This window comes from Nomascus leucogenys, chromosome 18 (assembly GCF_006542625.1).
Source record: "Nomascus leucogenys isolate Asia chromosome 18, Asia_NLE_v1, whole genome shotgun sequence".
NCBI classification, from domain to species: domain Eukaryota; kingdom Metazoa; phylum Chordata; class Mammalia; order Primates; family Hylobatidae; genus Nomascus; species Nomascus leucogenys.
Window position 1 is genome coordinate 52,273,799 of NC_044398.1, and position 24,235 is coordinate 52,298,033.

Here is a 24,235-nt window from a genome sequence, read left to right on the forward strand (position 1 = left end):
AGCAAAAAGTTTACTTACCTATGGAGGCAGTCCTGAGGCCTTCTACTCTGGATAATGCTAGTAACAGTTCTTCATTTGAAAGAGGGTGTTGCATGACTCAGCCTCCAGGCTTAATCTTTTATTTTGCGTAAGGAGTTTGGGGGTCTTGAGATTTTTAAAAATTTTCCCTTGCACATGGTTGTTTGCAATAAGTAATGGCAAAGCCTGGTTAAAGTGGATTCAATCAAAACAATTTTAGCCATGATTTAAATTACCAAGTAGGAAAAATCTAGAGGATTCTAGAAATTGTGTGTCAGTTTCAAATCGTACTGTGCTAGGTCATATGGAAGTGAGGAATATTGATAAAGTAAGAGGCAGTTCGGTATTTCCAGAGGTTAAATGCAAACCAATTCACTCCATTCCATTTAAGTATATATTTCTTGGCTTTGGAAATTACATCCTATGATTTTTAAAACTTTTCTCCCCCAGATTCTGGCTACGTTGGAGATTGGTTGCTTTCTAAAACTGAAGGAGAAGCCCGTGAAGAGATGGTGGATTCTCAATGAGTTTTGACTAGCAGAAGAAAAGGTAATTGTTGATGATTTCAGAATATGTTTGCAGTACCATGTGGAGTTCAGCTGCAGTAGCAGCAAAGACAAAACTGAGAGTTTTAGACATTTTCTCTTATAATAACAACTGGTGCCATTCTAATTTCATTGTGTGAGATGGATTTTTTAAAAACAAAACTTAAAATGTTCTTCTTAAATAAGCTTTTCCAGGTAGGTCCTACCTGAGGATTAAGGTGTTACCGTCAAAGCAGTTGACTCCTTTCCTTAGACCACATTCCTGGGCCTGATTCCCAGCTTGTTCTGTGTGACAGCCTCACATTTATAGGGATTATGAAAGAATTTCCAAGATAGAGGTTACAGGAAGACCACTAAAGTGTAGGAACTCATTTTAATCATAGGTTCCTTGCTTGTCCATTCTGAAAGTATCAGTTTATTTTTTCTCTCTACTTCAAGTTGCTCTGCCTAATGATTGGATTTATAGTTAAAAATAAACCATATTTAAATTCATATTGATCTACTTTGTTAGGCAAATTGGTCCTAGGGCCAATGGGTGGAAGATATAAAGAAACAGATTTGAATTCAGTATAAGGAAGATTTTTTGAACGTCTGACTGACTAATGAATGGGTTGCCTGGCCTGGAGGAAGCTCTCCGTTGATGGAGATATTTCTATTGTAAACCAAAAATAAAATTCTAAGCCAAGTGACTGAATGGAACATCCTCTCAGCCAAGGGACCCAACAAAACCTGAAAAATTAGTTCAGATCATCATGGGAAGGGAGGGGTCAGGCATGCCTCATTATACTCTCCTCCCTTTGGAGTTCAGGCAAATAACTGACCAGCATTAACTTTTCAAAAGAAGACATACACGTCGTCAACAAGCATGTAAAAAAAATGCTCAGCATCACTAATCATTAGAGAAATGCAAATCAAAACCACAGTGAGATACCATTTCACACCAGTCAGAATGGCTACTGTTAAAAAGTCAGAAAGTAACAGATGCTGGCGAGGTTGTGGAGAAAAGGGAATGCTTATACACTGTTGGTGGGAGTGTAAATTAGTTCATTGTGGAAAGCAGTGTGGCAATTCCTTGAAGAACTTAAAGCAGAATTACCATTTGACCCAGCAATCCCATTACTGGCTATAGACCCGAAAGTGTATACATTGTTCTGCCATAAGGGCACATGTACACATATGTTCATCACAACACCATTCTTAATAGCAAGACATGGAATCAACCTAAATGCCCATCAATGGTGGTAGACTAGATAAAGAAAATGTGGTGCATATACACTATGGAATACTACACAGACATGAGAAAGAATGAGATCATGTCCTTTACAGCAACATGGATAGAGCTGGAGGCCATTATCCTTAGCAAACTAACCCAGGAACAGAAAACCAAATACTGTGTGTTCTCATGCATAAGTGGAAGCTAAACAATGGGAACACATGGATACTAGGAGGGGAACAACAGACACTGGGGCCTACTTGAGAGTGGAGGCTTCAGGGAGAGAAAAGATCAGAAAAAATACTCATTGGGTACTATGCTTACTACTTGGGTGATGATCTGTACACTAAACCCCTGTGACACACAGTTTTACCTACATAATAAACCCGCACATGTATTACCTCTGAACCTGAAATAAAAGTTAAAAAAAAAATAAAGATCCTAAGACTGACAGAACAGTAAGATGCCAAATTCCAACCTGACTCTAGTGTAGCATCATATGGCCGATAGCAGGCACTGAAAACAAATCACAGTATTTTATCCCTTTGACATATTTTGAAATAGCTTTGTAAAGCTGTTTCTTTTGGGAGAAATTTACATTCCATAGAGAATCCTTTCCCTTTCCAGGTCTTTTCCTGATACTGAAGAGACTGGCTGAGAGTCTAATACCTTTTAAGGGTCTGAATAGGAAGCATTTGCCATCTATTGCCTTTGGGGGCAGCCACCTATGAGACTATGAGACTTCATCTACATAAGAACCTTTGTCTCCACAACCCCCATATTAACCCAAACACTCCTTTCTATTTATTCCAGGTCTTTAGATAATAACTTAACTCTTTCAACCAATTTCCAGACAGAAAATCTTTGACTCCACCTGTAAGCCCCCACCCCCCAAGTTGTCCCGCCTTTCTGGATCGAACCGATGTATACCTGACATGTATTGATTGATGTCTTCTGTCTCTGTAAAGCATATAAAACCAAGCTGTAACCCAACCACCTTGGACACATGTTCTCAGGACCTCTTGAGGCTGTGTCACAGGTCATGATCCATGACCTTGGCAAAATAAACTTCTAAATTGACTGAGACCTGTCTCAGATACTTTTTGGTTCATTTGAGAAAGTCTTATGTCTTTCTCAAATCTATAGAAACTCTGTGTTTGTCTGACAAGGATGTTGCTGCAGAAGAGCCTCCCTGAACTGGGGTTGGTCAAACTGAATCTTCCTAGGTCCATTTTAACCAAAAGGAATTCTACAGTTTCTCTGTTGATGGCCCAAAGGAAGCATAGCTTTTTGGGTTTTTTTTTGGTGGCGGGGGAGTTGGGGGGGGGTTGGCTTTTTGTTTTCACACATTAAAAAAATTACGCAAAGATGTTGAACTCAGTTATTGCACTTGTCATTTCTGGTGCTTCTGTCATGATTTGGGGTGACTTTCATGAAATGCTTATTCTCAAGCATATTTCCTGACCAGTGTGCCATGAGGTTAGAGAGGCTATTCAGAGTGAGGATGATTTTGTGCTTCCATGGTGAAGTGCAGTGCAGAGGGGTTCTCTGGGGCAAGTTGGGGGAGCCCAGAGTGCATGGAGAGTGAGGGCCTGGCACAGGCTGTGTTTGGATCCCAGGGAACCTGTTAGTGCAGGTGAATCAGGGTAAATGACAATGCAAATCTGCCCGAGGGAGAAGATGTGATCAAAGTATGTGCAAAGCAAGTGTGTGTGTTTTGCTAGGTTGGGAGGGAGAAGATTGCTGTAAGTTGATTATAATAAGCCTGTGTAAACCAAAAATAAAATTCTAAGCCCCTCAGCCATCTGAATGAACCCCTCCTCTTGGCCAAGGCCATTCCAAAATTAACCTGAATAACTAGTTCAGGCCCTGATGGGAAGGGCGAATCAGACATGCCTCATGATACCCTCCTCCCTTTTGGAATTCAGACCCAGCCGACCAGCATTAAGATCAACCCAGACCTTAAGACTGATAGAACAGACCCTTTAAGTCTAATAAGAAACATTTACAATCGGTTTTCTGAAGCCTGAAGCCTGTTACCTGGAGGCTTCATTTGCATACTAACACCCTGGTCTCCACAACCCCTTATCTTAACCAGACATCCCTTCTTATTGATTCTAAGTCTTCAGACAGTAATTTAACTCTTCAGCCAATTTCCAATAAGAAAATCTTTGACTCCATCTATGACCTGGAAGCCCTCACCCCCACTCTCAGCTTCCAGTTGTCCCACTTTTCTGGACCAAACCATTGTACATCTTACAAGTATTGATTGAAGTCCTATGTCTTTCTCAAATCTATAAAGCCAAGTTGTAGCCCAATCACCTTTTGCACATGTTCTCAGGATCCCCTGACCTTTGTCATGGGCCCTTGGCCACTCATATTTGGCTCAGAATAAATCTCTTCAAATGTTACAGAGTCTGACTCTTTTTATCAACACCTGACTTAGAATCTTAGCACCACCTTTGGACCCACCTGCTCTGCTACCTTTGAGCCCTTAGTTTCTGCCTCCCTTGGCCAACTCTCCCCATTAACCATTCTATGAGGGCAGGTGAATGGTCATTAAACATGAGGTGAAGCACAGTGTTTTTTGAGAACATCTGAATGTCCTATGACCATTCCTGTAGCTAACATACACTTGAACCTAGAAAAGCATATCCGAGTTGTAACACAATTTGTATACTCCTCTTTCTTCACCAAGCCTGTCTAATTGCAGGCAGAAATGTTGCTCCTTCTTCCTTCTAAATGCAACATCATTTTGTCCTTTGCATGTTTCGTTGCTTTGGTTCCTTTTATTAATTATGTGTGTAAAGGGTATCTCCTCACTGATCACTAGACAATAAGCTCCAGGAGGAAAAGGATTTCTTTCTGTTTTGGTTGCTACTTTATGCCAGGAACCTAGAGCAGTGTCTGGAACTTACTAGGTGCTTGATAAACATTTACTTAATGAGATAACAAATGCGTCTCTCTGGCTAAACTGAAAACTTCTTGGGGACAGGACAAGTCTCTTCATCTGTGACTTCATCACTGGGCTGACACAGCAGCTGCCCTCTCCCCTGGCTATGGGACTGTAGGCTGAGATACCTACACGTGGGCTACTCTCTCAAAAGGGCTGAGGAGGGGGTGTGGTATTGGAGCTGTGTTGGTGACTAGAAGTTAAGACCTGCCAACCTGCTGCTTAAGGCTTAGAAGATTCTTTCCAAGATGCATACAAATGAGATTTGGAAGAGATGCAAAGCCCAGAGCCAGCATGGGTGTCCATGCTAGGACCTTTTACTAGCTAGGATCACCAGCCCCTCCCAGGAAACGCTCTGATGGGCTGAGGGAGGGGGGACAGGAAGGGCGTGTGCTGAGTGTCACAACGGAGCCGTCCCTTCAAGACAGGTTTGAGCGGAAGTGTGTGGTAAGTCATGTGGAGGCAGAAGGTCTGTTCCTGATCAGGGTTAAGGTGCCCCTTTGGTCTCCCTTCCAAGCCTGTGTAAGAAGCCCTGCATCTGTTGAAATAAACAAATGAGACAAGGAAGCGCAGAGGCAGCGAGCCTTATTGCAATGTGCCTAGTGTGGTTTGTAGCAAGGAGGAAGTCCGGCTGGTGGGAGCATCCAGCCCAGCTCTGATGATCTGAAACTGTCTTTGAGTAACTGGTGCCCGGAGGGAATGTTTTACTTTTTGGCTGCTTTTCTGATGTAATCATTACGAAAGAGGTAGGCACACTTCCACAACTTCTATGCTAAGCTGCTTTGTCTGGAAAGGAAATTTTGGTTGCAAGGACTTAAAGTTGCCTTCTTGTGAGCTGATACTTTTGAGACAGTCAAGAGGATGTTAATTTAATGAAATCATGAACTTATGCTTCTTATCTCCTCCTCCTCATTCTTCTCTCTCTCTCAACACACACACACACACACACACACACACACACACACACACCATTCTATCTTTAGAAGTCATCATGCTTTGTGCTGTGGTGGCTGGAGACTGTCTCCAGCCACTAGGCTGTCATTCTGTGTGAAATCCTTGCTGCTGACTTCTCATCCTTCCTCGCCTGCACGTGCCCTAAATCTCACTTTCTTGCCCATCCTCTTTGGCTCATCCTCTTCTCTTCCCACACAATTCACTTCTCCCAGTGCCATCCTCCTTCCCAGTTGTACCAGTCCCAGCCCCATTCCCTACCATGCCAATTACAAATGCAACCCCTTTATGATAGCTTCCTGCCCCACCTCCACAGGGAACTCACCTCTCTTCCGCCCTGCAGTGCTCTGAGCTTCTCCCAAGGACTTTCCGTCTCCTTCCCCTGAGTCAGTTGTTTGTGAGGCAGGCCCAGCAGGTAGTGTCCATGCCTGCTTGTTGCCTTCTCCTTCCCTCTCACTTTCCTTGCTACTTTTTTTTTCTTTTTTGAGATGGAGTCTCACTCTGTCGCCCAGGCTGGAGTGCGGTGGCGTGATCTCAGCTCACTGCAGTCTCTGCTTCCCAGGTTCAAGATATTCTCCTGCCTCAGCCTCCTGAATAGCTGGGATTATAGGCACACGCCACTATGCCCAAATAATTTTTGTATTTTTAGTAGAGACAGGGTTTTACTATGTTGGCCAGGCTAATCTTGAACTCCTGACCTCAAGTGATCCACCTGCCTTGGCCTCCCAAAGTGCTGGGATTACAGGCGTGAGGCACTGCGCCCAGCCTCTCTTGCTACTTTTCATTTGCCCTAAACTCCATCACCTTTCTTAAATTCATGGTACACTTTTTACAGCATAAATATTTGGTGATAGCCCTGAGGCTAAAGTGCAACATCACAGCACGCATCGGGGCCCATTTGGTGCAGGCTTCCATCCCATGGCCCCCTGTCCATGCGTGTGTAATTCCTATCAGCTTTCTGAAAATAGCAGGCTCCAGGCATCGTGTTGCATACTACCTGGAACATCTTCCCTCTTCCTTCTCAACTGGCTACATCTGACTGATCACTAAAGATGCCATTCAAATGCCTCCTCCAAGAAGCCAGCTGGGTCAGGTGCATCTCCACTGGTGGGATGGGGAGAGTGGACAGAACGCCTATGAGAACATGTGCCAGACTGTATGTTTCCGGTGCTGATCTTGACTAAACAGACTTTTATTATTACTGAGATAGGATCTTATTCTGTCACCCAGGCTGGAATGCAGTAGCACAGTCACGGCTCACTGCAGCCTCAACCCCTTAGACTTAAGAGATCCTCCCACCTAAGCCACCCAAGTGGCTGGGATGACAGGCACATGCAACTATGCCTGGGTAATTTTTAATTTTTTATTTTTAGGAGAGATAGGATCTCACTATATTACCGAGGGTCTCAAACTCCTGGGCTCAAGCAATCCTCCTGCCTCAGCCTCCCAAAGTGCTGGGATTACAGGTGTGAGCCACTGAGCCTGACCTGGACTTTTTTTTTTTTTTAATTTTAGATTCAGGGGTACATATACAGGTTTGTGACATGGATATTCTGTGTAATGGTGAAGTTTGGGCTTCTGTAAACGAACTTCTGTCAAGGTGGAACTGGATCCCTGACCTCTAGCAGTGCCACCCAACAGAAAGGTATTTAGAAAGTGGCTGGCTTGGCGGGGCATGGTGGTGTGTGCCTGCGGTCCCAGCTACTCAGGAGGCTGAGGTGGGAGGATATCTAGAGCTTGGGCAGACGAGGCTGCAGTGAGCGGTGATCAGCGCCACTGCACTCCAGCCAGAGCAGCAGAGTGGGACCCCCATCTCAAAAAAAAAGAAAAAAAAGTGTCTGGCTTTCTAATCATTCATCTTAAGACTTTCCAATCTGTACTCAATGCTTTTGGTTTTAGGTTTTTGTTTTTCTAGTAACATATTTGATGAAGAAGTCCCATCTGATGCAGAGGAGACTTGCATGTGGAAAGGAGTTGTCACTGTTTCTTAAACTGTGGCTTCACTGGCTTCATTACCTGCACCTTCTCTTCTCATAAATATATGTTGTTTTTATTTACCATGACATTTGAGAATTTAGTAAAAGTTAGTGGAGCAAGTTAGTCCCCTTAGTTGCCTACAAGCAGCTCTAAACCCAGGTGTTTTTTTGTTTTGTTTGTTTGTGACGGAGTCTCACTCTGTTGCCCAGGCTGGATTGCAGTGGCACAATCTCTGCTCACTGCAACCTCTGCCTTTCAGGTTCAAGCGATTCTCCTGCCTCAGCCACCCAAGTAGCTGGGATTATAGGCATGTGCCACCATGCCAGGCTAATTTTTGCATTTTTAGTAGAGATGGGGTTTCACCATATTGGCCAGGCTGGTCTCTAACTCCTGACCTTGATCCACCCACCTCAGCTTCCCAAAGTACTGGGATTACAGGCATGAGCCACTGTGCCTGGCCACCCAGGTGTTTTTAATTTTATACATGGCCTGCTACAAGAAAACCAATGCTGGGAGATGTTCATGCATTCAGCTCAGGTCAACTCAGGGTACCCTCAACCTAAAATGTGAGAGGAGAGCTGCAGAAGCAATGGACAAGAAGGGAACAGGTGTTTTAATATCCCCCACACATCTTCCAGCTTTTACTCTTCTCACTAATTTCATTTTGGACAAAAGCTTGTTGATTCTTCTTACTCAGGCTAGTTTCCTGCATTATACTGAAGAGAATTCCTCCAGGTAACAGCCTCTTGGCTAAATCAACATACACCTGCCATTCACAGATGCAGGGCTCTAGCAAGATTCTAGAGCAGGGTTCCCAACCCCCGGGCCACGGATCAGTACTGGTCTGTGGCCTGTTTGGAACCTGCACAGCAGGAGGTGAGCGGCAGGTGAGCGAGTGAAACGTCATCTGTATTTGCAGTTGCTCCCTATTGTTTGCATTTTCCCCTGAGCTCCACCTCCTGTCAGATCAGCAGCATTATTAGATTCCCACAGAAGCACGAACCCTATTGAGAACTGCGCATTTAAGGGAGCTAGGTTGCATGCTCCGTATGAGAATCTAATGCCTGATGATCTGTCACTATCTCCCATCACCCTTAAATGGGACTATCTAGTTGCAGGAAAACAAGCTCAGGGCTCCCACTGATTCTACATTATGGTGAATTATATAATTATTTCTTATATATTACAATGTAATAATAATAAAGTGCACAATAAATGTAATGCACTTGAATCATCCTGAAACCATCCCCCTCAACCCCTGGTTCATGGAAAAATTGTCTTCCACAAAACCGGCCCCTGGTGTCAAAAAGGTTGGGGATTGCTGTTCTAGAGCCTTTGTCTTTCAGATAAGGTAGACCCTGGCTTCACTTCTAAAAGGAAGATAAATGACTTTCTAGTGATATTTGCCCATTTTAAACAAATGTTTCTGTACCTTAGACTGTGGGCAGGTAGGCAGGATCATTGCTGGGGTGGCTTCCTGCTTGAACATTGTAGTTTCTTTGAGTTGAAGGTAGAACATTAAGATGTGATCACCGAAGGAGGAGCATCAAGCCCAAATGAGCTCCTGACGTAGTTTACACAGCACTTGGATGGAAAGGGCCATCCCTTTCCCTCTTTCCTTATGGAATTGGGAATCTGACAGTAAGTGGCCAATGAAAATGTATCCTGGCTGGTCACAGTGGCTCGTGCCTGTAATCCTAGCACTTTGGGAGGCTGAGGATGGAGGATCGCTTGAACCCAGGGCTTGAGAGCAATCAGGGCAACATAGTGAGACCCGTTTCTATAAAAAAAATAAAAATTAGCTGAGCATAGTGCTGCACAGCTATAGTCCCAGCTACTTAGGAGGCTGAGGCGGGAGGATTACATGGGCTCCATGACATGGAGTCCAGGAGTTTGAAGCTGCAGTGAGCTATGATCGTGCCACTGCACTCCAGCCTGGGCAAGAGTGAGACCCTGTTATTCTGACTCAGGTGTTACTCTGAGCAGCACCGACAGCATTCAGGGATAGGGCATGCTTGGTTCTCTCGGCAGAATTTTTTCTTTGGTTTGGGGATATCGCCCGTACATGATAAGACAAAGGGGCAGGAGGAATGGAAACCTTCCAGCATCGTTCACATTGCATGCTTGGAAACACTACTTGGGGGTGGAAAGCGAATGCATCTTTTTGGCATCTGAGTTCCCAGCAAGGGGTGTCTGCTGAGCTGAAGGCAAAAAGGGAAGGGGGAGAATTTTATAGAATAGGACATCCGGGGCACTCACATGGAGGGAGATTCAATACTATTCAGTCCCTGGCATTATTTCTCTTTCCTTAAGTTTACACTTTTTAAATTTGAAATTGAGAAATGATCACATTTAAATAGCAATGATTAAACATGTAGTTGATCCAGTTACTTTGTCATCCTTTATTTAGAAATGCCCCTAAGTAAGTGATCTCTGGTCTAGGAGGCAGATGGGTTCTGATGACCTGGGAAGAACTCTGTTGTTACCAAGGCTAAATCTCCACAGATGTTTCCAAGACCCAAGGGTCACAGCTGTGTGCCAGTAGGAAAAGAGAGGTGGAAAATCTACTCCATACAGCCAAATGGGTGTTACATCCCAGGCAAATGCCAACCTAAATGTAGCCCTTTGTGTGGTCAAGGCTGTTGTCAAAAGCAGAAAGAGCTAGCTCTAATTTCTCCAAACCAATGTCCAGCTCAGCATTCCAACTGCCAGCTGCTCTGGCCCCTTAAGGTGATAGCTCAGGGCCCAGAGTGACCTCTCTTGCTCCATTGGAGCCAGCCAAACCCTTGTGGTTTTTTTCCTACTTACCTTTGACAAGAGGAAATCTCTGCAAACCAGTGTGTGCAGTTCCAGAAACATGTTTTACTTTATCATCATGCTCAAAGACTGCTTTGTAAGCTCTCTGCATTGGGGGTAAGCTGGCTAGCATTTACTGAGTATTTGTGTTTAGTAAATTAGTTTTTCTCTCAAAGAGTTTATATCGTGTGTGTGTGCATGCACACACGCACACTTTTTTTTCCACTTAAGAACAGAAGAATGAATGAGTGTGTATATGTTTAGGTGACACTGAGAGGTAATGTTACCAAAACACCAGGGGTTCGGTCTTGATCCTGCTGCTGTTCACCACACAGAAAGCCAATCACTGAGACAATCAGTATTGCCAGGGAAGAAGGCTTTTTCGGGTGCTGCAGGTAAAGAGATGGGAGATCAGTCTCAAATCCATCTCTCTGACTGACTAAAATTAGGGGTATATATAACAGGGAAGAAACGTAACCATGCATAGGAAACAGGAATTAGGGAGAGGTAAGGGTGAGGAATTGGTCAACAGGAAGCAGGGGGTCAGTAGGTATCATGATGGGTGAGGGGTCTGGTGTTTTATTGCCCAGATGCAGTGATCTGGTGAGTTTCAGCTCTGTGATACTATCTCAGAGGACTGATGGTTCGTTTCCTGAGAAAGGAGTTCAGATAAGACAAATGTAACTTTCTCAAGTTTCAAGACTGGGAAGGATCAATTTCTATGTTTATTCAAAAGAAACCATAAACATCAGTTCTATGGGCAATTGGGCTGATCAGTCATACAGCAATAAGATATCCATGAATACATCTTTACTATCATGAACAAGTCTTTGTGTAACACTTGGGCGAAGACTGGAGGAAATGGTATGGTTTTTCTATTGGGAGGGTGGATAAGGGGGAAAAAATCATTAGTTTTACTCTTAGAACAGATGAGGGTGAAGATGTAACATGGTTTGATGGACAGGAAATGGAAACTTGCTACAGTGGGACTGGTGGAAGAGCAGAGGTGTGCTTTGTGAGGTTCTGGGGGTCTGTGTGGGTGGGAGTAACATCCTAGCCTGGAAAGGGCTGGTTTCTTCTTCTTCTCCTTTTTTTTTTTGTTTGTTTTAGAGACAAGGTCTCACTCTGTTGCCCAGATTGCAGTGCAGTGGCGCAATTGTAGCTTACTGTAACCTTTGATTCCTGGGCTCAAATGATCCTCCAGCCTCAGTCTCCTGAGTAGCTAGGACCACAGGCATGCACCACCATGTCCAGCTAATTGGTTAACTTTTTCTTTGCAGAAATGGGGTCTTACTGTGTTGCCTAAGCTGATCTCAAACTCCTAACCTCAAGCAATCCTCCCACCTTGGCCCCGCAAAGTGCTGGGATTACAAACATGAGCCATTGTGCCCAGCTGAGGGCTGGTTTCTAGAAATGGTGGTATGCCAGGCTTCATACTGGGGTCATGCGTGTGGACTGGGCTCATTGGCCTGATGGCTCTAGCGATATGTGGGGTAGGAAGAATCATGCCCCCTCTCTCCTCTTCTTCAAAAAATGTCCACATCTCAATCCCTGGAAGCTGTGAATATGTTCAGTTATATGGCAGTTAGGAATTAAGGTTGCCAGTCAGCTGTCCTTGAGATGGGGAGATTATCCTGGACTATCCAGGTGGTCCTCGGAAGTGAAGAAGGAAGTCAGGAGAGTCAGTGTCAGAGTGATGCCATGGGACATGGTCTTCAGGGCTGTTGCTGCCTTGAAGATGCAGGAAGGGGCTGTGAGCCAAGGAATGCAGGTGGCCTCTAGAAGCTGGAAAAGGCAAGAAAATGGATTCTCCCTGAGAGCCTCCAGCAGAAATGAGGCCCTGCCAACACCTTAACTTGTAGCCCAGTGAGACCCAGGCATCTAACATCTAAAACTATAAATAAGAATTTGTGTTGTTTTAAGTCACCACATCCATAGTCATTTGTTACAGCAAGCTATAGCAAACAATCCAAATGGAGACCTGTCTCCAGTTTGGAAATGCGAGACATTCTTATTTATTTGTGGAATATAATATAATGGAAAATTTATGGAATATAAATAACTCCAAGAAGATTCTTGTCAACATTAATTCTGAGATTTTTCTAAGCTAATTTATTTTACTACAGTAAGGCCAGGAACTTTATTGCTTTGCTGTTGTCTCCTCACTGCCTCAATCAGTGCCTAATTCATTCCTTTTTGAATGAGTGAATCTTTTCTAACCAAACCCATGAGAAACCCTAAGAAACACCCACCCCCTTTCTTTTGAGACGGAATCTCATTTTGTCAACCAGGCTGGAGTGCAGTGGATCACAGCTCACTGCAGCCTCGACCTCCCAAGTTTAAGCAATCCTCCCCACTCAGCTTCCCAAGTAGCTGGGACCACAGGTGCACACCACCACATCCAGCTAATTTTTACATTTTTTTTTCTAGAGATCAGGTCTTGCTGTGTTGCCTAGGCTGGTCTCAAACTCCTGGGTTCAAGCGATCCTCCCACCTTGGCCTCCCAAAATGCCCTCATTACAGGTGTGATCCACTGTGCTTGGCTCCACCTTTTAAAAAAAAAATTTATGCTAAAGTGTATCACTATTAGTAGAAATGTTAAATTGAGGCTTTTGTTATAGACAAGGCATATCAGACTTTGCATTATCATTCAAAGATGAGAGGCTTAATTAGAGAATTTTCTACAGTTGGGTTTTAACAAGAGCCATTCTTACTTCGTTGGGGTCTAAGAACTTCTTGGTACCTACACATGATTGAAATGATTGAAATGTGAACCCTGTCCTTTGCTGCCTAGGAAGACTGCTGTAATGCTGATATGGTTTGGTTTTGTGTCCCCACCCAAATCTCATCTCGAAATTGTAATCCCCACACATCAAGGGAGGGACCTGATGGGAGGTGATTGGATCATGGAGGCGGTTTCCCCCATGCTGTTCTCGTGATAGTGAGTTCTCGCAAGATCTGATGGTTTAAAAGTGTTTGGCAGTTCCCCCCTAGCTCTCTCTCACTCTCTCCTGCTGCCAAGTAAGACGTGCCTTGCTTCCCCTTTGCCTTCCGCCATGATTTTAAGTTTCCTGGGGCCTTCCCCTCTGTGCAAAACTGTGAGTCAATTAACCCTCTTTTCTGTATAAATTATTCAGTCTCGGGTAGTTCTTTATAGCAATGTAAAAATGGACTAATACAAATACATAGCAAGTTAGGACCTTAAGTCAGTGATTAAAAAAAAAAAAGCATTCATTATTTGTGAAACTCAGCTTGGAATATCTGGTATTATTTACTAACATACAATTAATGATCATTACTAACATATAATTAATGATCAATGGCATTTTTTAGAATAAGAATATTTCTAGTGTAGATTTATTTCTTCACCCATTCTCTAAAGAAATCTTTACTAAGTCAGGTCACAGTAGCTCACGCCTGTAATCCCCACACTTTGGGAAGCCAAGGTGGGTGAATCACCTGAGGTCAGGAATTCAAGACAAGCTTGGCCGACATGGTGAAACCCCATCTCTACTGAAAATACAAAAATTAGCTGGGTGTGGTGGTGGGTGCCTGTAATCCCAGCTACTCGGGAGGCTGAGGCAGGAGAATTGCTTTAACTTGGGAGGCTGCAGTTGCAGTGAACCAAGATCACACTACTGCACTCCAGCCTGGGCAACAGAGTGAGACTCTGTCTCAGAAAAAAAAAAAAAAAAAAGTTTGCTAAGATCCTGCTGTGTGCCAGGCACTGGGGAAACAAAGATAAATAAATAAGATTTGGAATTTTTTCCAGAGGAAGCCATGTTCTAGATGCAAAGAAAGATAAGTGAGTAGCTCAAGAGAACATGGAATAGCAGTGCTAAAATAATTTAGGGTGCCAAGAGGAAGGAACTTCCCACTCTGCAGGGAAAGTGCAGCAGAGAGGAGGAGATACTTGAACCTAGTACTGAATCACAAGGAGGAGCATAGCAAATGGAAGAAATAAACATTATTAATTGCCTACTGAATACCAGGCACCATGCTGGGCACTTATGTGCGTGATTTTATTATTTAATTTTTACCCTAAGGAAAATTAGATTTAGTTAAGTAACTTTGCAAAGCCACCCAGAGTGGCATTTCTATTTTTTTCTTTTTTCTTTTTTTAGAGACAGGATCTTGCTCTGTCGCCCAGGCTGGAGCACAGCGGCGTGATCACGGCTCACTGCAGCCTCAACCTCCTACGCTTAGGTGATCCAGGATGGCATTTCTGGTTATTGTCTTAGAAGTCATTGGTTTTAACACTCTAGAGGAGAGACTGGCAAACTTTTTCTGTAAAGGGCCATATTATAAATGTTTCAGGTTTTGTGGACCATACAGTCTTTGCTCTAATTATTCAACACTGCCACTGGAAACAGCCATAGATAATACAGAAATGAATGAAAACAGCCATAGATAATACAGAAATGAATGAGCATGGCTGTGTTCGAATAAAACTTTACTGGCAAAAATTGGCAGTGATCTGGCCCACAGGTTACAGTTTGCTGACCCCTGGTCTAGAAGAGCAATTACAGGTACCATTTTGTTTGGGGATATTTCTGGAGAGGGAGCCTATAGGTTTCATTAGCTTCTTAAGTGGGTCAGCGACTGCTGGGATTTCTGGTCAGTGACAGTTTCAGAATGTATTATAGAACCTCACAGAGAAATGATAGCAGGCTGGATTAATAATAGAGATTCAGACTGACCCAATTTTCTAGCATTTTACATCATACGGATTAATATTTTACAGACCTCTGAGAATCCAGATATAATACATCTTTAGGTCATTAGAGAGGAGTCCAAAGAGAAAACCACACTAATTCACTCTTGGCAGAGGGTTTGACATTGTGTGGCCATGTGTATATTTTAACTTGGAGATTTAAAAAAATAGGAATAGAGATGATATGTCTGGAGCCATTAGAAAGAAATAGGGTGAATATCTGAATGGATGACCTAGGAGAAGCCTGGAGTATACAGCCTCGATCCTGCTGTCTTCTGGAAAGAGGCAGAAACAGCTGGTTAGTGTAGCAAGGAAGGGGACATGTGATTGGAAGTCCCAGCTTCAGTTTGGAAAAGCAGAATGCATCCTTGACATCTTAAAACAATAAGCCAGAAAAATCTGTCTTGATTAGTTGATACTGTGGGAAAAGTCACTAAGTTCAGAGATTTGAGTAAGGAATACTTTAGAGCAAAACAGCGAGTTTTCTTTTAAGAACGGATCTTTCCAAAGCATATCCTAAGAGATGTAGTGTGGTGGGAAAACACCTGGGAAAACCAATAAAGGACTTCCAAAATGTTATTGAAAGGAAACATTGGGAAGCTATTGAAGGCATCTATCCCGGGGCTACGTGACTAAAAGGAGATTTTTCTCTTGGCTGATAATGGAAGGGTGGATAAGTAAGGTTACTTTGGGGAGCTAATTTCTTTTGAGTAAAACTTTTCAAAAATGAAAAGCAGATGAAGTTTTTAAGATGGGTTCAAGTTTTGGACGGGTCCAGCTGGACTGAAACATTTTCTCTCCAACAGAGGAAATAGATGAAAAGTGAAGTAGGTGCCTGCAGTCTCTGGGGTCTCTGCGCCTGGTGTTCCAAAGTGGATTTTGATCTGATTCCTCATCAGACTCTGCTGTTGCTCTTAGGGTTGGATGGGAGGAAAGAGGGAGGAAAAGATGGAAAATAGAGGAGTTGATGGACTCCTGGAAGAAGCACATGTTAGCCAACCACAGTTACTCCAATCAAAACAATTTAAACTTTCCCTTCCATTTTGAATCCTGGGCACGATTCCTGTCTTGGATGAAACAGATGTGATTTTGGGACGTGTACAAAATCTTATAATGTGGAGGCTGAGACTTGCTGGCTTTCCTGCCACTGCACTTCACTCTAACTTGCAGGGATCAATTCGATACCGTTTTACGTTCTCTTGTTGTTTCTGGCCTCTTTCTAGATGAAATGCAGCTTCGTAAAACTCAGAGAGAGTTTCCTCAACCTATAAATCTTAGAGCAGCTGAAGAAAATAGTCTATAAAGCCGATAAATGCTTTAATATGGATTATGTCAAAGAAACGATGTTTACACAAAAGACTTTAACATGTAAACCAATTAAAGATTCTTGTAATTGGACTTCTCTTTCCCATCAGACTAAGCCTTTGTATCACAGAAATGTGACAGAAAATACCCACACTCTGCAACCTGGCTGACATGCTTTTGTTTTAGCAAGGGTTAAATAAAGGGGTTCTTCAAAGCATCACTGATCTATTTTATAAAGCTTTGAAGCTTTTATTAGCTTTGCTGGAAATCTTTGTTTCCTGGAAAGTTCTCTAATGGAATGTATTGCTTCTCACAGAAATCCATTTCTTAGGTGTATATAGTCAGTGGCCTAGTTGGTGGAGATGCTATTGCAAGATTAAATTAATATCTAAACTGGTCCTGAGTCAACTATTTCCATTCTAAAATGTTTAAAGTCTTAAGGTTTAAAACTATTGGGGTCGAATTAACCTTTTCTTTATCTTTTTTTTTTTTTTTTTTTTTTTTTTGAGATGGAGTCTCACCCTGTCTCCCAGGCTGGAGTGCAGTGGTGCAGTCATGGCTCACTGCAACCTTGACCTTTTGGGCTCAAGTGATCCTCCCTGCTCAGCCTCCCAGGTGGCTGGGACTACCGGTGCATACCACCATGCCCAGCTAATTTTTAAATTTTTTGTAGAGACAAGGTCTCCCTGAGTTGCCTAGGCTGGTCTTGAACTCTTGGGCTAAAGTGATCCTCTCATCTCAGCCTCCCAAACTGCTGAGATTATAGGTGTTGCCACCACAGCCGGCAACTTTCCTTTATCATAAATCACATCACTAACTCCCAGACAGCAATATCAATACATTTTCCAGCAATTCAGGTGGCTGCTAACCTGCTTCATCCCAACGTCTCGATCTCCATCTCCATCAACGGCACCTTCGTTCACTCAGTGGCCCAGTCTGGCCACTTCTCATTGCCTCCACTGTCACCTCCCAGCCCAAGGCCATCGTTTCTGTCAGGATGGCTCTGGGGGCCTCCTATAGAGCTCCGTGCTTCTTCTCATCCACTTCCCTGTCTACCCATTCCCCAAAGTCTGTTTTCCTCAGAGCAACTACAGTGAGTTTTTAAAACTAAATTGAGATCAGGTCACTCTCTTGTTTTTATCCAACTGGGGCTTCTAGAAACTCTCAGAATAAACTCCAAAGTTCTGGCCCAGAGCCTGTGTGGCCAGCACTCAGCCATCACTGACCAGCACTTCCTGCTGGCTACCCGGGCTCTCTTCCTTTCACTCACTGCACTCCAGCCAAACTGGCCAATTTGCAAGTTTCTTGCACATACCAGTCATACTCCCATCTCAAGAGGTGGGAGTTGGTGCTTGTTCTTTCCTCCAGCGAAACTCTCCCTGCAGATGTGCCCCAGCCTTCTTCCCCAGTTCTTCTTAAGGCTCTGCTCAAATGGTAGCTCCTCAAAGACACAGACCACTTTATCTAAAACAGAATCCCCCATCCTCTTAGTCTACTTCCCCTTCCCTGCTCTTATCAGCTGACATTCAGTCTCTTAGGGATCAATACTTGTATTTGTCCATTCATTTATTTATTTGTCAGTTACTCCCAAGAGAATGTGAGGTCCGTAGAGACAGGGACATTGGTTTATCATTGTACCTATAGTGCCTAGAACAGTACTCTGCACACATGGGCAACCAGGAGTATTGACTCTAGAAAGAACCAGAATCCTTCACGTTGTTTTTGGTCTGGGTATGTAGGCTCAATCATAGTGCAGTTATGTTTTTTCAATAGTACAGTGATTTGAAAAAATCTTTCTGCCCCACTAAAGGTTTACCATTTGACGGTCAAGATTTATCTTAGATTTGGCCAGGTGCAGTGGCTCACACCTGTAATCCCAGCACTCAGGGAAGCCAAGGTGGGTGGATGACCTGAGGTCAGGAGTTCGAGACCAGCCTGGCCAACATGGTGAAACTCCATCTCTACTAAAAATACAAAAATTAGCCGGGTGTGGTGGCACGTGCCTATAGTCCCAGCTACTTGGGAGGCTGAGACAGGAGAATTGCTTGAACCTAGAAGACAGAGGTTGCAGTGAGCTGAGATGGCACCATTGCACTCCAGCCTAGGCAACAGAGTGAGACTTCATCTCAAAGAAAAAAATAGTTATCTTAGATTTTACTTCTTGCCTGAAGATTTTAGCAGTAACCTTGGCTTACTTTCAACATAATTCAACATTTGGATCGCAGTAGCTGAGTATGTCAGTGAGTTAGTGATTTTGTAGGCCTCATCTGTGTAGACAGACAGCTACTGGATCCTTTCTGCCTTCTTTCCTGGTGATGAGCAGGTGCATACTTAGGATGAGGAGAAAGAGCCCCATATTCCTCTATTTTTTCTTTTTTTGAGACAGGGTCTCACTCTGGTGCCCAGGCTAGAGTACAGTATTCCTCTATTTTTAATACAAGAGAGTTCCCATTATTATCTAAACACTCAGAGGTTGCTTTAAGAAATGTTATATGACTAAGGGAGCTTTATTCTCTAAAAATAAGCAACTAATAGTCTTCCTGTACATATAGGTTGAGAAGAAATTGGAGCTCGGAGTTAGTAAAGGAAGTTAGATACATGGTTTATAGAACCTTGTAGAAAATGACAATAGCCCTATTCCATGAGATAATTTTATTGGCATCATTTCTCTGAGCTGCTTTTAGAAAGTCAGATTTATTGGTATATAACTCATATATAATAAAATTGCCTCTTTTTAGTGTACAGCTTTTTTTTTTTTTTTTTTTTTTTGAGAGACAGGGTCTTGCTGTGTCACCCAAGCTACAGTACAGCGGCACAGGCATGGTTCCCTGCATCTTTAAACTCCTGGGCTCAAGCAATCCTCCTGCCTCAGCCTCCTGAGTAGCTAGGACAGTAGGCGCACACTGCACCACCACTCCTGGCTTATTTTTATTTTTTGTAGAGACACGGTCTTGCTATGTTTCCCAGGCTTGTCTTGAACTCCTGATCTCAAATGATCCTTCCCTCTCAACCTCCTGAAGTGTTGAGATTACAGGCGTGAGCCACTACACCTGGCCCAGGTATGTTTTGAGAAGCCCATACCGTTGTGTAACCACCGCCATAATCAAGACGTATTTACACTTACACTTACTATCCATCATCCTGAAAAAGTTCCTTGTTGCCCCTGTGTCATCAGTCCCCACACTCAGCCCCCAAACCCTGGCAACGACTGCTGTTTTCTATCCCTACAGTTTTGCCTTTTCCAGAATGTTATGCAAATGGAGTCGCACAGGATGTCTTTTGAGTCTGGCTTCTCTCATTTAACACGATGCACTTAAGCTGATCCACATTGTTGTGTGTCAACAGCAGTTCCTTTTCGTTGCTGAGTTGTGTTCCATTGTATTGTTGTAGAGTTTGCTTATTCACTCACCAAAGGACTTTGAGATTGTTTCCATATTTTAGTGATTATGAATAAAACTCCAGTTCCATTTATGAGCAGATTTTTATGGAAACATAAGTTTTCACTTTTTCTTGAGTAAATACATAGGGTGTGGAGTTGCTGGTTCATAAGGTAAGTTTAACTTTACGAAAAAAAGAAGAAACACCTGCTAGGCTGTTTCCCAAAGTACCGGTGCCACTTTTTTGCATTCCAACCAGCAAAATGTGAGCGCTCCTAGCTCCTTCACAGCCTTCAAGCACTAACGCCCTGTATTAGTCTTTTCTCACGCTGCTAATAAAGACATACCCAAGACTGGGTAATTTATAAAGGAAAGAAGTTTACTGGACTCTGTGGGAGCTACAATTCAAGATAAGGTTTGGGTGGAGACACAGCCAAACCATATCATGCCCAGTGTGATTTTCCTCCTTGAAGAGAAACCTCGGAATGACTTTCCCATTTCTTCCCCTCAATTATGTGTTCCAATCCCTTCTACTTAGAATTTTAAATTACTTTTATTTAAAAGTTCTTCTAGCTTCACTATTGCCTGAGTTTCTTTTTTCCTTCTCTGCACATAACACAGTGTGCTGTACTCAGGAGATGCTCAGTGCACATCTATTTCTCTTGGGTGTAGTAAACTAAGTAAAACTGAGCTCAAGGGTAATACCCACCCTTAGTGAAACCTTGGCATAAGTGTACCACGCTCACGGGTCGCTTGTACGAGGTGGTGGACTTCTATCCCAAAATCTAGGGAGAGATCCCTGTCACGTCTTTCCAGGCAAAAAGGTATCCTTAGGTGTGGGATGTAAAACTATGTTGGGACTTTTGCAGTGACAAAGATCCTTTTTGCCCCAGGCAGAGGAGTCAGATGCAAATCTCTATGGTTATTTAAAGGCATATAGATTTATCTTGGAGATACTACTTAGGATGTCGTGAAATCTTGTGAAAACCTTTTTACCTCTCTGAAAGCTTTTGTATTACTTTTTTAAAGAGTGGAATATCAGAGCATAATGGTTAGGTGTAGGCCAGGTACACAGTGGCTCACGCCTGTAATCCCAGCACTTTGAAAGGCTGAGGCAGGAGGATCACTTGAGGCCAGGAGTTTGAGACCAGCCTGGGCAACATAGTGAGACTCTGTCTCTATAAAAAATAAAAAAATTAGCCAGGCATGATGGCATGCGCCTATAGGGCTAGCTACTCTTGGGAGGCTAAGGAGGGAGGATCCCTCGGTAACATGCATCCAGAAGGCATCACTTAAACCTTGAGAAAGGAGGTGAAGGTCATCCAGGATCAATCAGGACCCATCCCCTTTTTTCCCCCTTTATGGGGGTTGATAGGCAGAAAGTATGAAGAGTGAACTGGAGTCCTTAGTGTATAATTTGTCTTACCAAACATAGTTTGCATAGCAGTAGGGTTTTTTTGTTTGTTTGTTTGTTTCTTTTTGAGACAGAGTCTCGCTCTGTCGCCCAGGCTGGAGTGCAGTGGTACAATCTTGGCTCACTGCAAGCTCCGCCTCCCGGGTTCACACCATTGTCCTGCCTCAGCCTCCTGAGTAGCTGGGACTACAGGCACCCACCACCACGCTCGGCTAATTTTTGTATTTTTAGTAGAGATGGGGTTTCACCTTGTTAGCCAGGGTGGTCTCGATCTCCTGACCTTGTGATCCGCCATCCTCGGCCTCCCAAAGTGCTGGAATTACAGACATGAGCCACTGCGCCTGGCCAGCAGTGGGTTTTTAAGTTTGGTATTAGTTGTCCACCTAGACAAAAAAGAGCAAGGCCTAGCATGATAATTTATTTTAGTGAAAATGTGCACCTATGAAGTCAGTAGAGAGCAATAGAAAATATTTGCCTTCGCCAGGTGCTGAATTGCATGGATTGCAACTGTATGGGATTCAGGAGTCCAGAGAGGGATCGACATACCTCGAGACACCACGATTGCTTTGACTCTACTGCGAGCTGCTGGGGAGACCACCGTTTGCCTCTTTTTTTTTTTTTTTTTTTGGGACAAGATCTTGCTGTGTCACCTAGGCTGGAGTGCAGTGGTGGCAATCACAGCTCACTGCAGCCTCAAACTCCTGGGCTCAAGTGATCCTCCCATCTCAGCGTCCTGAGTAGCTGGCACTATAGGCTTACTTAAAAAATTTTTGTAGAGATAGGGTCTCACTATGTTGCCCCAGCTGGTCTTGAACTACTGGCCTCAAGCGATTCTCCCACCTCAGCCTTCTAAAGTGCTGGGATTACATGCATGAGCTGTTGCCTCTTTCTTAGTTCTCTTTTTATTGAGGTGGCTGCATGAATAGTGTCTCCTGGACCTTTCTGTAAAAATACACTTATGTGATTATATGATTTGCAAACTTCTTCAGGTTTGAGGACAGTTGGAAGAAATCATGTTCTTTGAGGCACACTGAAATGTTGAAATGTTGCATTCTGTTTTTCTGTTTTACAACTTAGCTCATTATATGCTTTATCATCATATATACAAATGTATGCATCCATATATTTATGTGTGCGTGTGTATGTGTGTGTATATATATATATATATATATAATTACCAAATATAAAATTGACTGTTCTCTAATGGGTAGATGGTTTTGTTGATTTGGCATTTTATTTATTTACTTTTTACAAATGTTCAAATAACAACAGTCATTATTATTATTCCTGTGGCTAATCTAACCCTGGATGGCTGGGAATTTGCTGTAATTGTTATTTATAATCAAGATCAGGCATTTGGCATGAATTAAGGAGACAGGGAGAGGTCTCTGAGGATGAATCCAGGCAGCCAGAGAAGGTCTCCTGCTACAGACAATATAACATCATATTCACACATGCATGTATCTGTCACACACCAACCTGAGTTTTTCTTCAATGTTTGCTACTTATTTATTCATTTTGTGGTTGCTATTAAGCAAGTGGTAGGAGCCATCAAAAAAACATACATTTGAAAAAAATTATGAATATACATTTTGCAAAAGTATATGAGAGATTCTTAAAGTTGAGAATTCTGCCCATTAACTCAATTTTTCCACTTCTGATTTTGGTTAATACTCATATCCCTGAAGCAGAACATCTCCCAGGGTTTTGCAGGAGTGTACTAAAAAATGTATGAGGACCTGATGTTTCCTTTTAAGAATCTGTGCTGTCATGGGATACATGGGAAGGTCACCCAATGGCAGCATAAAGACCATCAAGTGGGGAATGTGTCCTGTAGGAAGATATCCCCAAGGACAGAGGGGTGGTGGAGTTTCTGGATCTCACCAGGGAGGATTGTGGTGCTTATTTTAGCTCCCTCTCCTTGAGGTGCCCTTGGCGTCAGTTGCTATTTTGACTGTGAGCATCTTCTTGCAGTTGCCGGTGTGCTGATTGCCAGCAGCACTCACTGGGAGAACCAGCGGCTGCTCTCCCCACTGCCTCCCTGTCAGTCTTTCCGCATCTCTTTGTTGAGCATGGGACTCATGCCCATGAAACACTGAAAACATACAGTGCAGGAGAAGAGTCCGCTGATAAAAACCGAGTCTGATTTTAGAGGGGAAAGTCCATGTGAAATACAGGCATCTCTCAACCAGGGCACAGTGGCTCACACCTGTAATCTCAGCACTTTGGGGGGCCAAGGAGGGCAGATCACTTGAGGTCAGGAGTTCAAGACCAGTCTGGTCAACATGGTGAAACCCTGTCTCTACTAAAATACAAAAATTAGCTGGGCATGGTGGTGCACACCTGTAATTCCATGAACCCGGGAGGCGGAGGTTGCAGTGAGCTGAGATTGCGCCACTGCACTCCAGCCTGGGTGACAGAGGGAGACTGTGTCTCAAAAGAAAAAAAAAAAAGAAATATAAGTATCTGTTGATTGAGAGGTAAAGTACAGAAAAGTTGTGACCATCAAATCTAATATGTTCTTCATAGTGGAAACTACTGATGTTTACTTACTGAAAAATCCAGTATTTGGAACAATATTCACCATTCCATAGATATTGTCTTACTGTGTAAAAATACTGCAAGTCTAGGATCACAAAGTCTTCTATAGTTTTCTTGACAAATAAAATGGGCCATTGGTTAGTGCTCTTAAAATGGTCTATTTATTATTATTATTATTATTATTTGAGAGACAGAGTCTTATTCTGTTGCCCAGGCTGGAGTGCAGTGGCGTGATCATAGCTCACTGCAGCCTCAAATCCCTGGCCTCAAGTGATCCTCCAGCCTCAGACTCCCAAGTAACTAGGGCTACAGGTGCACACCACCACACCCAGTTAATTTTCTTTATTTTTTTTGTAGAGATGGGGTCTTGCTTTGCTGCCCAGGCCGGTCTCAAACTCCTGGCCTCAAGTGGTCCTCCCGCCTTGAGCTCC

General features: G+C 43.3%; 1 protein-coding gene across 1 annotated transcript in view; it reads left to right on the forward strand.

Moving 5' to 3' along the window:
- Nucleotides 1–24,235, forward strand: part of SVIL (supervillin) — a 276,068-nt gene that overhangs the window by 46,830 nt on the left and 205,003 nt on the right. The window contains exon 2 of the mRNA XM_030797621.1: nt 469–567. The gene's annotated coding sequence lies outside the window, so the exon portion shown is untranslated. The remainder of the gene's footprint in view (nt 1–468; nt 568–24,235) is intronic.